Raw genomic sequence first — 17141 nt, 5'->3', positions numbered from 1 at the left:
TACCTATACAATTTACAACAATTAAATTATAAAAGAATATAATTTACAACATAAACATTTAACTAAAATTATATTTACAACATAAACATAAACAAAAACATTTAACAACAATAAACATTTACAACATAAACATTTAACATTTAACATTTACAACAATATAATTAACAACAACAACAACATAAACATTTACAACAATATAATTTACAACATTTAACATATAAATTATAATCAAATTAATCTAAACATTTAACATTTAACATATAAATTATAATCAAACATTTAACAATATAATTAAATGTAATTATATTTATTTAAAAAATAAAAAAGCACCAAATACCACTCGGACGTATGAACATTACGCCCGACCTGTGGTTCGGGCGTTTGAACATCACGCCCAACTTATGGTGCGGGCATGAGGCTATCACGCCCGCACCATAGGTCGGGCGTGATGTTCAAACGCCCGAACCACAGGTCGGGCGTAATGTTCATACGCCCGAGTGCGATTCCGGCGATTTTTAAAAATCAATCACAGATTCAAAAACGAAGCTAAAATCAACAAAATAAAACCGTAAATCGTACCATTTTTGCTTTCCCTTTACCGCCTCTGTCACGATCCATGCTTTGGTTGAGAAATTAGTCCGGATTTGATCCAATAGCGTTTAGGGTGTTTGAGAGGTTTTGGAATTTTTAAAAATTTGTCTAAAGGGTATTTCCGTCTATTCACGGGGCTAGAGGTAGGAAATTGTGGCTTAGTTTAGTAATTCACTTTAGAAACCCAAAAAAACATATATTATCTATGTTAGCAAAGGATGCATAAATATTGAGTAGATAAATCTCCATTCCATATATTCATATATTCATGCAATTTATATATTATAAATTATATAGAGTAATTTATATATATAATTTATTCAAAAGCATGCTGATTTGTCCAATTCATTTAGATCCGCTTTTTAAAGACTAGATTCGCACATGCCCTTTTTAAAAACTCTAAATATATAGATAATAATAAATTTCTATTCAACGTAACATCAAATTGATGATCACAATTCAATAAAATCCTTTATAAAATAAAAACAAACACTTAATTAAATGACGACTCTACATACTGGCCAATCCGGACGAATGTCACTAATCTTTTATTCCTGAAAAATGGTGGTGGAAAAGAGTGTGCTAGCGACTCAGTATGATAGTTAATTAAATACAGTGTAATCACATAGCATATACAATAGTGTCATGCCCTTAATTTATATGTTATCAGGCAGAACTGTCAATAACTAAATATTATTCCTCATAGTATCAAGGGTTCTGCTTATCATAGCCTAGTATACTCAATGGTTGCACTCGTATCTATATCATGGGTGTACCCTATCGTAACACATACCCGGTACCCCAATGATATTTTTTTTTTCTAGGTACCCTGTCGTAACAAATACCCGGTACCCGGACACCCTATCGTAATAAATACCCGATGTCCTGACACCCTATCGTAACAAATACCTGGTGTCAATGTTTCACATTATCTCAATATTCATTTTTTCTCTTTTCAATCGCAACCACTGAATATACTATTCTACTTAAGCTTTCATGCTCTCATCTGTGAACAATTTCTATAATCCAATTTATATATATCATATATATTTCTCTATCTCATGTCATCATAATTATTGACATTCACAAACATCTTCGTACCGATATGATCTTCATCACTGTATCATGTACACATCCCAAACACATAAATCAATCCGGTAAATTAATATCAACGTATCAAGAACATATAAGCAAATATATATTTTCTCATATATAATAAAAATGCCCCAAATCCTGAAACGAAATTTTAAATGGAATTCTGCAATACAAATTTGATAAAATTATGATCGAAATTAAAAAGAAGATTAAAACCCCAATAATATCAAGGATGCTTACAATTGAAAATCGTATATGAAACAAAAAGTAATAGTTATATATTTTTCTCTATGATCAAATAAAAGTTTTCAATCTCAAGTATTTGATCATTAATTAGAAACTCAGTAAAAAGAAACTAGCAAATTAATAACAATTAAATACCTTTAATGAAGATTAGCATATGAGGAATTAATTGAAAACTCAAATCTGCCTCCTAGCCTTTGCCGCACATCCCACCGCAAAACCTCACCCCCCTTTTCTTAAAACCCTCTCTCCTTTTATACTAGTAATTTATTGGGGTTAGTTTACACCCTATTTATTTATTTATTTCTTTTTAAAATCACCCAAAAATATAGTATGTTCAAAAATAATTTTATAAAATAATATAACATTATATTTTATTTTATATGGCCTCTTTTATTTTAAATAGTTTATCGAGGGTCATCATTCACCTTCTAGGTGAATCATCTCTCAATTAAAGTTTTTTTTTTTGTACATTCGGATTTGAACTCGAGGTTTAATTTAAGCGACTTGTGGCCTTCTAATTATAACCTATATAGCAAATATAAATTTCTTGAAAATATTTTTAGTATTTATTTTTATTAAAATAGAAATAAATTGTTGAAATTTATTTACTAGACCAAAAACTACTTCAAAAACTTAATCTTTAAAGGTAAGAATACAAATAGAATTTTAATATATGCCAAGAATAAATATTGATAAGAATTATTTTACGGGCGTTACAGTTCTTCCCTCCTAAAAATGAATTTCGTCCTCGAAATTCGCAAGCGATGTATGTTAGAATACATACGAACCATATTTAAAGAAAATATTCTAAATAAAATATCAGCTGAGCTATATAATAAGGTGAAATTTTACAATTTAGTAATTAACGATTTAATTGACTAAAACAAATCAATTTGAAGATAAAAAAAAATAATGAGAACCGATTCTTCTTTCTTTTAGTAAAAAAAAAAATCATATTCAAATTAAAGACCCCGTTTGTTTTACCTAACGTTTGCTGTTGCTGTTTGCTGTTGGAAAAGACTGATTTTCTGTTTGTCTACTTCATGGAAAAGGCTGCTTTTTTAAAAAGCAGAGATACTCTGCTTTTGCAAAAAGCTGCTTTTCAGGTGTAAAAGGCAAACACAATGTCACTAACCAAACACTTAATGCTGCTTTTCAACTGTAAAAGGCAAACAGGAAAAGTCTAACCAAACACCTAAAACTCTACCTTTTAAAATAAAAAGGCAAACAGGATATGAAAAGTAGGTAAACAAACACCCCTAAGTGAGACGAATAATTAAACATAAGAACCCAGTTAATCAAATAAGAAATGCAAACAAAGAATTGACTTTATTATTATTAAAAGTGTTAGATATATGGTTACTAAATAGAAAGAGTTAGTGATTTTAAAGGACTGCATTTCTATCAGTAATCATATATATAATATTGCAAAATTAACCCATCAAAGATGATTAACAAAGAGTTTAAGGAATTCAAACTTTAAATTAAAACAAAATCAAATCTTATTTATATAGAAATAAATTTTTGTTTAAAACTTTTTCTGGAATTAATTTTTTTTATTCGAATTTACAAGGGAAATTAGAGGTGACTCATTCAAATAAAATAAATGTGGTTTTTCTTTTATTGTGGTTCCAAAATACAATTAAATAAATTTTTAAAACCATTTAAAAATTATAATTAACCCAATACTTATGAATCTGACCGAAATATCGATTAACAAATATAAAAGAAACAGAAATTCCTAAAAAAAAAAACTTTTAATCTGCTTTAACATATATATAAATTTACTACTATAATATTACTGAAAATAAATTTCATCCTCGAAATTAATAAACGATTAATGTTAAGACTCTATAACTTCCACTAAACACCCGACTAGTATACATTCTATCTCCTTATACTCCAACCCTAGGAACGTAGACCCGCTCTGATACCATTAATGTAACACCCCTTTTTAAAAACTCTAAATATATAGATAATAATAAATTTCTATTCAACGTAACATTAAATTGATGATCACAATTCAATAAAATCCTTTATAAAATAAAAACAAACACTTAATTAAATGACGACTCTACATACTGGCCAATCCGGACGAGTGTCACTAATCTTTTATTCCTGAAAAATGGTGGTGGAAAAGAGTGTGCTAGCGACTCAGTATGATAGTTAATTAAATACAGTGTAATCACATAGCATATACAGTAGTGTCATGCCCTTAATTTATATGTTATCAGGCAGAACTGTCAATAACTAAATATTATTCCTCATAGTATCAAGGGTTCTGCTTATCATAGCCTAGTATACTCAATGGTTGCACTCGTATCTATATCATGGGTGTACCCTATTGTAACACATACCCGGTACCCCAATGATATTTTTTTTCTAGGTACCCTGTCGTAACAAATACCCGGTACCCGGACACCCTATCGTAACAAATACCCGGTGTCAATGTTTCACATTATCTCAAAAAGCTTAAGTAGAATAGTATATTCAGTGGTTGCGATTGAAAAGAGAAAAAATGAATATTGAGATAATGTGAAACATTGACACCGGGTATTTGTTACGATAGGGTGTCCGGGTACCGGGTATTTGTTACGACAGGGTACCTAGAAAAAAAAAATATCATTGGGGTACCAGGTATGTGTTACGATAGGGTACACCCATGATATAGATACGAGTGCAACCATTGAGTATACTAGGCTATGATAAGCAGAACCCTTGATACTATGAGGAATAATATTTAGTTATTGACAGTTCTGCCTGATAACATATAAATTAAGGGCATGACACTACTGTATATGCTATGTGATTACACTGTATTTAATTAACTATCATACTGAGTCGCTAGCACACTCTTTTCCACCACCATTTTTCAGGAATAAAAGATTAGTGACACTCGTCCGGATTGGCCAGTATGTAGAGTCGTCATTTAATTAAGTGTTTGTTTTTATTTTATAAAGGATTTTATTGAATTGTGATCATCAATTTGATGTTACGTTGAATAGAAATTTATTATTATCTATATATTTAGAGTTTTTAAAAAGGGGTGTTACATGTATATTTCTTAATAAACCCGGTCCAGCTCAAGTCTAAACACATAGTGAATTAGGTCTAGTATTGATCTCAAAATCCAGATCTAGTCCAGCTCGAATTTTTAATAATAATTTTAGTTTAATAAATTTTATAGTTTAATAAACTTTATAGGCAAAAGTACAAAAATAAACCTTGTGGTTATACCTGTTTTCAATCGGCACCCTTGTGGTTTAAAAATTTACAAACTGATACCTTGAGGTTCATTCCGTTAGCAAACACATGCCAAATTGACTAACGGTGTTAAAAAAAAGTCAAAAGGAAAAAGGAAAATAGTTAATTTTGTCCTTATATTTATTTATTTTATAAATTAACCTAATTATCACAAACAAACCCAAAGAAGAAGAAGAAAAATATGAAATTAAGGAGAGATGGAGATGATGATGAATTTGATTTTTATTTTTTATTTTAGGGTTTATTTGTGATAATAAGGTAGTTAATTTATAAAATAAATAAATATAAGGACAAAATTAACTCTTTTCCCTTTGATTTTTTTAACATCGTTAGTCAATTTGGTCTGTGTTTGCTAACAGAATGAACCTCAAGATACCAGTTTGTAAATTTTTAAACCACAAGGGTGCCGATCGAAAACAAATATAATTACATGATTTATTTTTATACTTTTCCCAACTTTATATTCAAATTTTTAAAAAAACTCTATATTCCAGAAATAAAATTTTTAAATTTTTTAAACATACAAGTATGTAAACCATTCAAATCCAAAACAAACATGTACATTTCTTTTTCACATTATTAGTACCAGTTGTAGTCTTAAAAAAAAAATACTATTTATTGTTAATTTGTTAAGTGTAATTTGTAATTAGAATGTTATGTGCGGTTGGTTTTTTTTAGCAAAATAGGAAAAAAATTTAACTTTATCCAATTTTTTTAGGGTCTTTTACATGAAAATCATATACAATAATGATATTTATATTTTATCAATATTGCTAATTTAATTAGCAACATATCAAGACTATTGATTTTTATTTTACAAATATCAAAGTAGTTTCTTATGTAATGGCAGCGGAAGGTTGGTTTTTTTTTCATCTGTCATAGAATTTTGGAATTTGACATAATTCAAATAAGTAAATGACAAGATTATAGATAAGTTTTCAAACTTGAATTTCTTTGTAAATTTCCCTTTTTTCATAGATTTTGAAACAGTGTAAGCGGACTGGGCTTGTGACTTATATTTTTGGCAAGTCTAGCTAACCCAAACCCATACTTTGAAGGTTATGGGTTAAGTTGGGTATGGATAGAAGATATTATTACGCAGCCTGACTAAGCGCAACTCGACCCAAATCATGAATAAGTATAATAATAGTTGGCCGAGATAGACTCGGGCTTTTGAGATAAATTTCAGATCAAATCCATTTTATTTGCTGGTTTGTGATGGCTCAGTCTAAGTCGAGCCTAATGTCAAATAAGCACGTCTAAAGTCAATCACAAAAGATGAGTTTGAGCGGGTTGAGTGGACCAATGGACTCGTAAACAAGTCCAACGGAATGTAATTAGTTTTTATTGCATCTATAATTATCATATATATAGATATTATTTTAGTTTAATACATCATTTGCCCCCTGAACTTATCCAAAAAGTTTGATTGATCCCACAAACTTTTAAAGTGTTCCGATAGTTCCATCAACTTGCATAAAATGTTCAGTTAACTCACTGAACTTGCGTAAAATGTAATCAATTGATCATTCGGTTGCAAAAAAGTAAGTTAAATACGGAAGATGTATTGCACGCATCTTAGAATGTTTTTACATAATTAAAAACTTGACTTCTCTAATATTAGAACCGTATACCCCGATCTTGGCCGTTTTATTTTTTTTAAGATGCGTGGAATACATTTTCCGCATTTAACTTATTTTTTTGCAATCGAGTAATCAATTGATTGCATTTTACGCAAGTTCATGAGACTAACTAAACATTTTATACAAGTTGAGAGGGCTATCGGAACAATTTAAGAGTTTAAGAGGTCAATCAAACTTTTTGAACAAGTTTTTGGTGGCAATTGATGTATTAAGCCTATTATTATTTAAGGAAATATTATTCTTGACTAGGGTAAATTATAAAAATGGGTGAAATGGGAGGTCCATTTATATATTTAACCCATTTACTCAACCTACTACATATCTAGACTGATTTTGTGTGACTTTCCCATAATACCCTCAATATTTACGCGTGTCTCCCTCCCTCCCATCTGACTTCGCAGATTCGATCTTATGCGAAGCCTGCGAAGCTAATGTTTGGGTTTACTTGATGAATTTAATTAGCATATGCGAAGCCTGGATGTGTTTTGAAGCTAATTCACGAAGTGGTATATAACAAAAAATGCTAAACAACAACGGATTCTAACATTAAAATCATAACATTATCAAAATTTACAACAAGATTGCCACAATAAACTCCTAACAAATCACATCATAATACATAGGCTCCTATTCACTACCGATGGATGGATGTGTCTCACGGTACAGAACAAGATTGCCACAATAAACTCATAACAAATCACTTTATTATACATAGGCTCTTATTCACCAGCGATGGATGAATGTCTCACGATACATAGACTCTTATTAACCACAGAGGGATGGACGTGTCCCACGGTGTAGACTCCTATTCACCACGGATGATTGGAAGTCCAGGCCTTTTGGAATGGATGTCTCTCATGGCACCCTAGCACGCCGGCTTCCAGGAATGAATATTATGTATTCAACCACCTTCAGAAAAATTTAATCATGTTAGTCAGAAAAAAGGAAGATTTGGCTTCACGAAACGATGATTCGCTAAATATACGAACATAAATATGCAAGGAAGAGGGTGATTTTACTTAGCGAAACAATGATTTCGCGATGTCTGCGAGGAGGAATGTGACGCTTTGACTTCGCGAAATGATGATTTCGCGGAGTCTGCGAGGAGAAATGTGACGCTCTGACTTCGCGAAACGATGATTTCGCGGAGTCTGCGAGAGAAATTTATCGAATTACCTCGCAAACTTCGCATAATCATCGTTTCGCGAAGTGAAATCGATATATTTCTTCCCATAGACCTCGTGAAAACCGCATATGCTAGGTGGATTTATGGGAAAAACGCAGAAAAAACAGTATATACTTACATTTTTTGACGAAACCAATATGATAAACTGGGAAAAACGATGAAAATAACGTAGAATCACAATTTCTTCGATGGTCACAAGAATAAAGAAACCAAGAAACGAGTAGGAAATGGAAGATGAAGAACCATGGCTTCGTTTTCTAGGATTAGGAAGTTGCAGAATCAAGAGATGAAGAAAGGAAAAAGAGAAATACATTGTGATTTGGAGAAATTGTGTAGATTTTGTGCAATTTAAAGGAAGATAGGAAGATCAAAAGTCTTGGAATCATTAATGGAGGAGCCAACCGTCGTTTTGCGCACCCAAGGAGAAGAGGGGAGAGAACGTTCGCGTTAGGGGGAAGTGGGAAGGTTAGGGGTATTATGAGAAAGTCACACAAAATCAGTCTAAATATATAGTAGGTTGAGTAAATGGGTTAAATATGTAAATAGACATCCCATTTGATCCATTTTTGTAATTTACCGTTAATTCAATTGAATGACGTGTCAATCTTTTGAGATAAGTAACGTCCTAATACCAAATTCAAATCCCACTCTCTCAAATTAACAACAATTCAAATCTGAAATCCTTTCATGACTTTTCGCTCAAACTCCAAATTCTTCAACCGGAGATATGAGTTTTAGCTGGCACGCTTCAGCTTTCCGGTGGTTTCCGGAGTTCGGATTCTCGTTGCCGACAACAATCTTCCGATGGCCGGAGTTCGATTTTTCTTACTTCACGGAGGCGTGGACTCGACAGAGTTTCGCGAGATGGCTCGATTTCTCAATCGATGATGCGGTATGGACTGTTGTTATGGTTTTAGAATCTGTAGCTTTAGTTACTATGCTTTGCTGTTTCTTTGTGTTCTGTGGTTGTACTCTCTGATTCATTCATTGAATCGCTCTGCTCTTCTTAGCGTTTGTATACTTGTAAATGTTTAGCTGCTTAATTTTATATCTTCTGATTTGAGATTTAGATTAATTAGATCGAAAAATTGACTCTTCGAACATGAGAATTTGTTGATTCCCTTCACATTTTCTTTTCTTCCGATGGCCGGAGTTCGATTTTTTCTTACTTGACCGCAGCGTGGACTCGATAGAGTCTCGCGAGATGGCTCGATTTCTCAATCGATGATGCGGTATGGACTGTTGTTATGGTATTAGAATCTGTAGCTTTATTTACTATGTTTTGCTGTTTCTTTGTGTTATGCGGTTGTATTCTCTGATTAATTTTCGATCGCTCTGTTCATCTTCTTCTTTTCATCTCCGGTGATTTTATTTTCTCTCTTTGATTTAGGGTTTGTATACTTGTAAATGTTTAGCTGCCTAATTTTATATGTTTCGGATTTGAAATTTTGATTAATTTGATCGAAAAATTGACTGTTTGAACATGAGAATTTGTTGATTCCCTTGGCATTTTCTGTTCTTGTTTCTAGCTATTCTGATTCGATTTAGTTTATGCTTCCATTTTTTTTTTCTTAAACCATACAGTGCGGGAAAATTCATTATCCACTCCAACTTCCTCTAAATTAACGTATTCCTCATTTTTTTCAATCAGAGAAGAAGTTGATCCGAGAGGATCACTCGTTTCTTTTGGTGAATTCCATATGCACTTTAGCTCTTCATTTTATAAAAATTTGCAGTGTGCCTTTTCATTTTATTTCAAGGTGCATAAGAATCCAGAGAGGTATTGCAAAATATACTCAGGTAAATTTGTTTGAAGTAAAAATCCAGATTGCATATAAGAATTCGACGGAAAGACTAATAGTCAAAGTCTTTTCTGATTGAAGAAAATTAAGTAACGTGTTATGTCACTTTTAGAGGCTTTATGTTGAGCCGAAGTAAGACAGAATATTTGGAGTGTAAGTTTAGCGGCCATAGGAGTAGGGAGACAGGGACAATCACCCTAGATGGGAGAGTTGTTCAGGCCTCGGATTGCTTCCGGTATCTAGGATCTATTATCCAAACGGATGGAGAAGTAGATGGAGATGTTGCTCATAGGATTAAAGCTGGTTGGTCGAAGTGGAAGAGTGCTACGAGTTTCCTTTGTGACCCCGGCATGCCTAATAGATTGAAGGGGAAATTCTATCGGACGGCAATTAGACGAGCATTGTTATATGGTACGGAGTGTTGGGCAGTGAAACACTGCCACATCCATAAAATGTCGGTGGCGGAGATACGTATGTTGAGATGGATGTGTGGTCATACGAGAAAGAATCGGGTGAGTAATGAAATAATTAGGACAAAAGTAGGGGTCACATCTATTGAGAATAAAATGAGAGAAAACCGACTAAGGTGGTTTGGCTATGTGAGACGTAGAGCGCTTGATGCGCCGGTTAGGAGAACCGAAGAGTGGCAAAAGGATGTAGTGGTGAGGGGTAGGGGAAGACCTAAGCAAACTTGGAGGAGGGTGATCGAGAGTGATATGAGTTTACTGGGAATTGAGGAAAATATGGTAGGGGATAGGACGGAGTGGAGGGAGCGAATTTGTGTCGCTGACACGACTTGATTTCACGGTTTTATATGATGGTTCATGTTAGCCGACCCCGAATCATTTCGGGACTAAGGTTTTATTGTTGTTGTTATGTCACTTTTAGAAAATTGAAGTGACTAATGAGTCGTTGATTAAGTTTCAAGAGGGCAAAGTGTCTATAATGGACAATTTTAGAAGGTTCGGTGTGGTTTTTGAAACAATAAATGTATTGGGTAAAATTAGGGGTAAAATACAGCCATGAACACTAAACCTTAGTATTAACACTAAACTAAATGTAACATAAAGAAACACTAAACTAAATGTAACATAAAGAAACACTAACTTTACACTTTATAATATTATGACCACTAAACTTCAATTAACGCTTCAAAATGATGGTTGGTGACTTCAAAATAGAAAATTCTAAGAATTGATCATATTTTAAGCAACTTTAATTTTTTAAAAATTTTGTTCTAAGATTACGAGAGAGAGAAAATGATCAAGGGAGCTCCTGAGATGGTTATTTTGAAAAATAAAAAGTTAGGTTCCATGGTAAATGTGGTTTCAATCGACTTTAATTCTTGAACATTTTCAATTTTTTAGGCATTAATTGAAGTGTAGTGGTCATAATATTAAAAAATGTAAAGTTGAGTGATTTTTATGTTACATTTTGAAGTTTAATGGCTATTTTCTGAAAATAAGTAAAATTTAGTGACCATGAATGTAATTTATCTGTAAAATTAGTGAAGTTAACATTTAATTTCTATAAAATTATTGAGTAAATTTGTGATAAAAATTCATCGAAATGTTGATGTGATAGAGGAAACAGGTAATTACGTATCAATTAAGCATCATACTGGATATGACGGATATAACTTACTTTTGTGGATCACGTGTCATATTCTAAACCACATTCTTATTTGACGTGACACTTAATTAGTTTAATTAGTTGATAAATAGTTAATCGTGTTGCGTGTTACATCAATATTTTAGTAATTTTATATATATAAATTGTCCGTAATAACTAATTTAAAACTAGGTATGATGTTTAGAAAAAAAAATTACTAGTAATTCTATTAAAAGAAAATGAAAGGAAATAATCTTTGTAATATATACTCCAATTTTTAGTGATCATGGTTGTAATTTATCAAATTTTATGGTATACCTTCTCCGTACATATGGTTTCGATCATATAGATTTTAATGACTATGTAGAATTTAATCATAAACTTAGAATTCTAGGATGAAGATTTAAAACATCCTAATGTTAAAAAATTGAAATCAAGTAATGGATACAAGTATCTTTCTAACCTCAAAGTTTTCCAAGTTTTATTGATTAAGCTTATTATTATTATTATTATTAATTAAGCTTTTAATTTTTCAATTTCATATATTAAACAGTACTTAAAAATCTGATAAAAAAACCTTTCTTCTTTTTCATCCAGATCTTTGAGGTTTCTTTACCGAAAAATAAGTCATGTTTTTCGCTTTGTTTTGATTTTTCTTTATTGAATGAATTTTTGATTGATCTACTACAATAGATTTAGTAGTTTATTCTTTATTTGTATTTTGTTCTTTCTCACTTTATGAGTGGTTGTAGTTAGTCCCTATATGAGTGTTATCATGTTTTTCTTTATAGAAAAATAGAATTTTTTTTTGTCTATCATCATCACTTAGATCTGGCTCATTGAAAGATCATGAACTCATTCTTGAAGAAAAAGATTATAAAGTCGATTATGGGTGGAGTGTATGTTTCGTCGTTGTGCCAAAAGTAGTTTCAAACACTTTCTACTATTGCTCTATCACGGTCTATGATATTGAATATTTAGATTCAAGCTTCTTTGTTCTGGATTGTAATTTTTTAATTGGCTTAACACACCAGTTGCCCTTTGAATATGTTCAAAAAGCTTGATTGATCCCATGAACTTACATGATGTCTATTAACCCCATAAACTTACTTAAAGTTTCATGATTAAGTCCCTAAATTTATAAAAATGTCATAAAGGCGTAAAAAGTAGAAAGTTAATTTGTTTTGAAGATTTAGAATGATAAATTAGGCCTTTATTTTTTAAATTTTGATTTTTTTACCGGTTTAGACAAAATGAAATGTATATCACTTTAAACAAGTTCAGTGGGGCAAATAGATCATTGTAAGCAAGTTCAGGAGGCCAATAGGTCACTTTAAACAAATTCAGGTGACATATAAGTTATTTTAAACAAGTTGAGGGGGCTAAAGTGACACTTTATAAATTTAGGGGTCAATCAAACTTTTCGGATAAGTTCAATGGGCACTTGATGTATTAAGCTTTTTTAATTACTTAGGTGGATACGTACTATTTTTCCTAATGCAACAAGTATCATTTAAAAAAAATTAAACATATTAAATTATTAACTAAGCTTTTGATTTTTCAATTTAACATATTAAATTATTAATTAATTATACAGTAAAACCTTCATAAATAAATATTCGATAAATTAATAACTCTAATTAAATAATAATTTTTTCCGGTCTTAACTTCATCTAATAGAATAAAATAATAACCTCGCTAAATGTATAAGATAATAATTTTTTTAAAAAATCATTAAGGCTCACTGAAAATATAAAATAATAATTCATTAAATACGTATGAAAAATACATATATAGTTCATAAAATAAAGCACTTCTTAAACAATTTTTATTTCAAATTTATACTTATATAAAATATGTATCTATAGTCAATTGTTTATTCTTTTGATGTAAACTGAACTCAATTTCATCTTTAATTTTTTTGAAGGGCATAAACTACATTCGATACATTCTTCTCATTTTGAAGTAAGTAATTTTGCAAAGTCTATACGACAACAAAAACTTCTTTTGGAGAAACATGTGGTATAACGTTACTGTCATCTGGATCTTGATTATATCCTCTGATGGTCCATGAGGGCTAGATCAAAAGAAAATGGAGATGAAGGGATATTGACCACGACTGAAGCAAGGATCTCACCTACTGATGGAGAAGTACAATCAACTTGTGCTACAGAGACGTCTAGTACGTCAACACGCTCTACCTGGGTGCCATCATCACCTAGGTCAATGGTATCAACTGGAATATCAGGAGGTTTGCTTATTTTGCCTTTTCAAAGGAGGAAAACCATCCTCCAAGAGTCTCTCATCTGAATCTAAATCTAAATCTTCAAAGTTAACTTAGTCAAGGAAAGAAAAATCTATTTTAGGGAAGTTGCCAAGGTCAGCAGATGCATCAGGGGCAACATTAGCTTTATCAACATTGCTATCTTTGTCTGCATTGACTTCTTCCTCATCATATGTGAATTATCTAGTTTAGTTAGAGAGGAGAAGAAACATAAAGAAGTAGATATCAAGAAATTTACCTGATGTTTCCACTTGTTGTTGAAGGTAAGGAAGACGTAAAGACCACCACTAGTCAAACATAGTAGTAATAATCAGAGAGACTTTGCCCACTTTTGTCAATTCAAAGTGAAAATAATCTTTAAGAAGTTAGCGTACACGAGATTCAGAAACTTTGTAATGTTCGGACAAAGTGAACAAATGAGAAGCTGGAATGACCTGAATAAGGCCAAATGGACGAGCACACAATGCTGTCTAATACAACTCGAAACAGGCAGCCATCCCTGTGTTGTTGGCTTGAAGGTCGCATTAACATGGAGGAAACAAGTTGGTAAGAACGACATCCACATTATACATCCCATCCAAGTTGATTGTAGAAGCTTTCATTATTCTTCCAGATTCCGAGAGTCTGCTGAAACAATTAGTGAACCTCAACGGAGGCCTATCTTTCAAAGAGGAGAAAAACTTGAAGAGCATGTTGGTCTGGGTCATTTTGGTTTTACAACTCATCAGAAACCGACCAGTGGGCACAAATGTGTCCAAAGGAGAATCTTTAAGTTGAGGAAAGTAAGCAAGAAGCGACAATTGAACGATCCAGAGGTTTCCACCAAGACGGGTGAAAGGAACATTATAGACCATATGTGCAATGCGATGATAACTGGCACCCAACAACATGGGCCCTATAACCAAGTTTCTCCCACTTGCAAGCTCATATGCAACCTCCTTGTATTCTGCAGTTACTTTGCCAGATGCAATGCAAAAGATGTATCGGCAAATAAAAACCCACATAAAGAGGATATGATCAATCCGTTTGTTCTTTGGAGGATGACTAGCCATATATTCGACCAACACCACTGAATCCACAAATTTTTTAGTTTTGAAGCATTCTGGAAAGCTCATTTCAAACTAAGGAAGGTATCTCAAGACCGACCATTGGTAGTCCAGTCGGCGCAAGCATATCCCTCAAGGTAATAGTTATCGGTCCAACTAGAAATAAAAAAGCGTTGCATTTACGCGACCAGAAGCCCAAAATTGTATATAATAGATTCTTGTTTGTTGGAAGCTCTATTTGGGACATTTTAATCAACTCATTGATCCCAAGATGGCACCATCTTCTCTTATGGATTGAATTTAATTGATTCACCCAGATGGACCAAACAGTTGTGAATGTTTCACTAGCAAGACGAGGTCAACTTTTGCTTTTAACATGTCTGCCAGTGCGAAGATCGGGTTTCATCAAAAGAAGTTTTTTCTTGTGAGCTAATGGAAAAGCAACTTGAGGGGGGCTTGTCTTAACCTATCGGCAAAAAAGCATACAATTGGAGCGTTTGATTTCTTGATAAAAGGGGTTTCTACCAAATTAAAGGTCAAAAGTTAATGTTTTTAAGAAAATTTTGGCAAAATTTCCCCTCAAACTCTAACTTCCTAGAAATTATGTCAACACAAAATTGTTATTTCAAGATTGTTATCCATTCATCAAATATCAACCATGAAACACATTTCAAGTCCATTAGTTTTTATTCATAAGTTTGGTGGTAAATTTATCTTTGGAAGATATCACGGAGGTCAGATTTTGGTGTTAAGAAATTGCACTTCAGCTCTGCCTCAATCTCAAGCTTAGTAGCACCGTGATTAAAGGAACAGACCAATGATTGATCAGACCTCTAATCCTTGGCACCGGTAAACCCTTTATCAAAATAGGAATTGATTATGTATTTTTGTTCAGAGACTCTAATCCAACGTACAAGCAAACCGAATGATGAAATTTGTCAACAAGAGTTGGTGGTGCAATAACAAACAACTTGTTAGCACATTGATTAAAGAAAACTGATCAATGATTGATTCATCCTATAATCTTTAGCATCAGCAAACTTTTTCGTCACGATAGGAACTGGTAATACGGTAATATTTGAGTTTTATGTTCAGTTCTTTTTTAACTAAAACTCTTTGTAGAAATCTTTAACTGCACTTCAATTTGTTTTATTTAAAACTCTTAAGTATTAGTAGGTGCCCTAGTTTTATATTATTTCTTTTTTTTTGGTAAGTTTTATATTATTTCTAATTTATCATTTGTATTTGTCTTTTGTTTTGTTTGGTTGTTATTTTATATTATTTCTGTTGGCCGTTTTGTTTGGTTGTTAATTTAATTTAATTTTTTTACTTTTTTACATTCCTAGACTTAGTAGAAATATGTTTTTTTTAATGTCCGCATGTTAGAGAATTATAGTAGTTTCAAACTGTAAAAGCAAATTAAGTACGCCTATGATCTCCTAAAATCAAAGGAGACTTTAAAATTTCACGAGGTTCTCCAGCTTAAGAAATACTTGAAGGATAAAATAAAATAAATTGAAAGAAAATTATGTGCTTGGATCGAAATTAAATTGAACATCTATAGATTGAAAAACAAATTCAAAAGGGAAAACTAACTTGAAAAATTTAAATTGTTAAAGTCTAGAGAGAAATTGCTAGAGTTTTGCTTGAGCATGTGTTGAGTTGTGCCTCTTTTCATCGTAATCTCCCTTTTATAGGAATAACTTCTTGTTGTTTCCACCAATCCATGTTCTCCACCATATTGAGTAACTACTCTACTTTGACTTTCTTGATGGATTGATTCTGATACTTTCTAACTTTCCTGCTTTTTAATTGGCTCACAAAATACATGTTAAAAATCTTAAATGACCTTTTGATTTCCCCTTGATTTACCTTAGCTTTCCCTTGAGGTTCACCTTAGAAAGTAGCTTTCTCCTGATATTCATTCTTGGAAAATCTATTTAGACGTAATTTAAGGTCAATTAATACATTAAAAAAAATATATAAAGCCAAAAAATTAATTATGGTGCAAACAATTAGTATATATTAATATAGTTCTGGCACGTTCGTGCTCGCGGATCGCGAACTGTTCTTCTTTGATGGGTTCCATTCCAATGGTTCTTTAATAGTTGCGGATCGTCCCTTTAGGGGGACTAGTCTGTTAGGTTTTCAAGTCGCCACCAATCAGTTTGACGGTCTGATTTGACCCCAATTGGATTCGGAGCTGACCCTTTTGAGGTGATCCGGATAAGGTAGTGGTTTGCGGTGATTCTGGATTCGGTTTCCAATTACGTATAGGGAAGAGACATAATCTCATCCTACCCCACCCGACGAACCGGTATTGTTGTATTTCTACTTGCTTGCTTTCACATGCTCACGTCTGCTATTGCTTTA

Source organism: Euphorbia lathyris, chromosome 2 (assembly GCF_963576675.1).
Source record: "Euphorbia lathyris chromosome 2, ddEupLath1.1, whole genome shotgun sequence".
Classification (NCBI taxonomy): domain Eukaryota; kingdom Viridiplantae; phylum Streptophyta; class Magnoliopsida; order Malpighiales; family Euphorbiaceae; genus Euphorbia; species Euphorbia lathyris.
Note: the sequence above shows the minus strand (reverse complement) of the source record.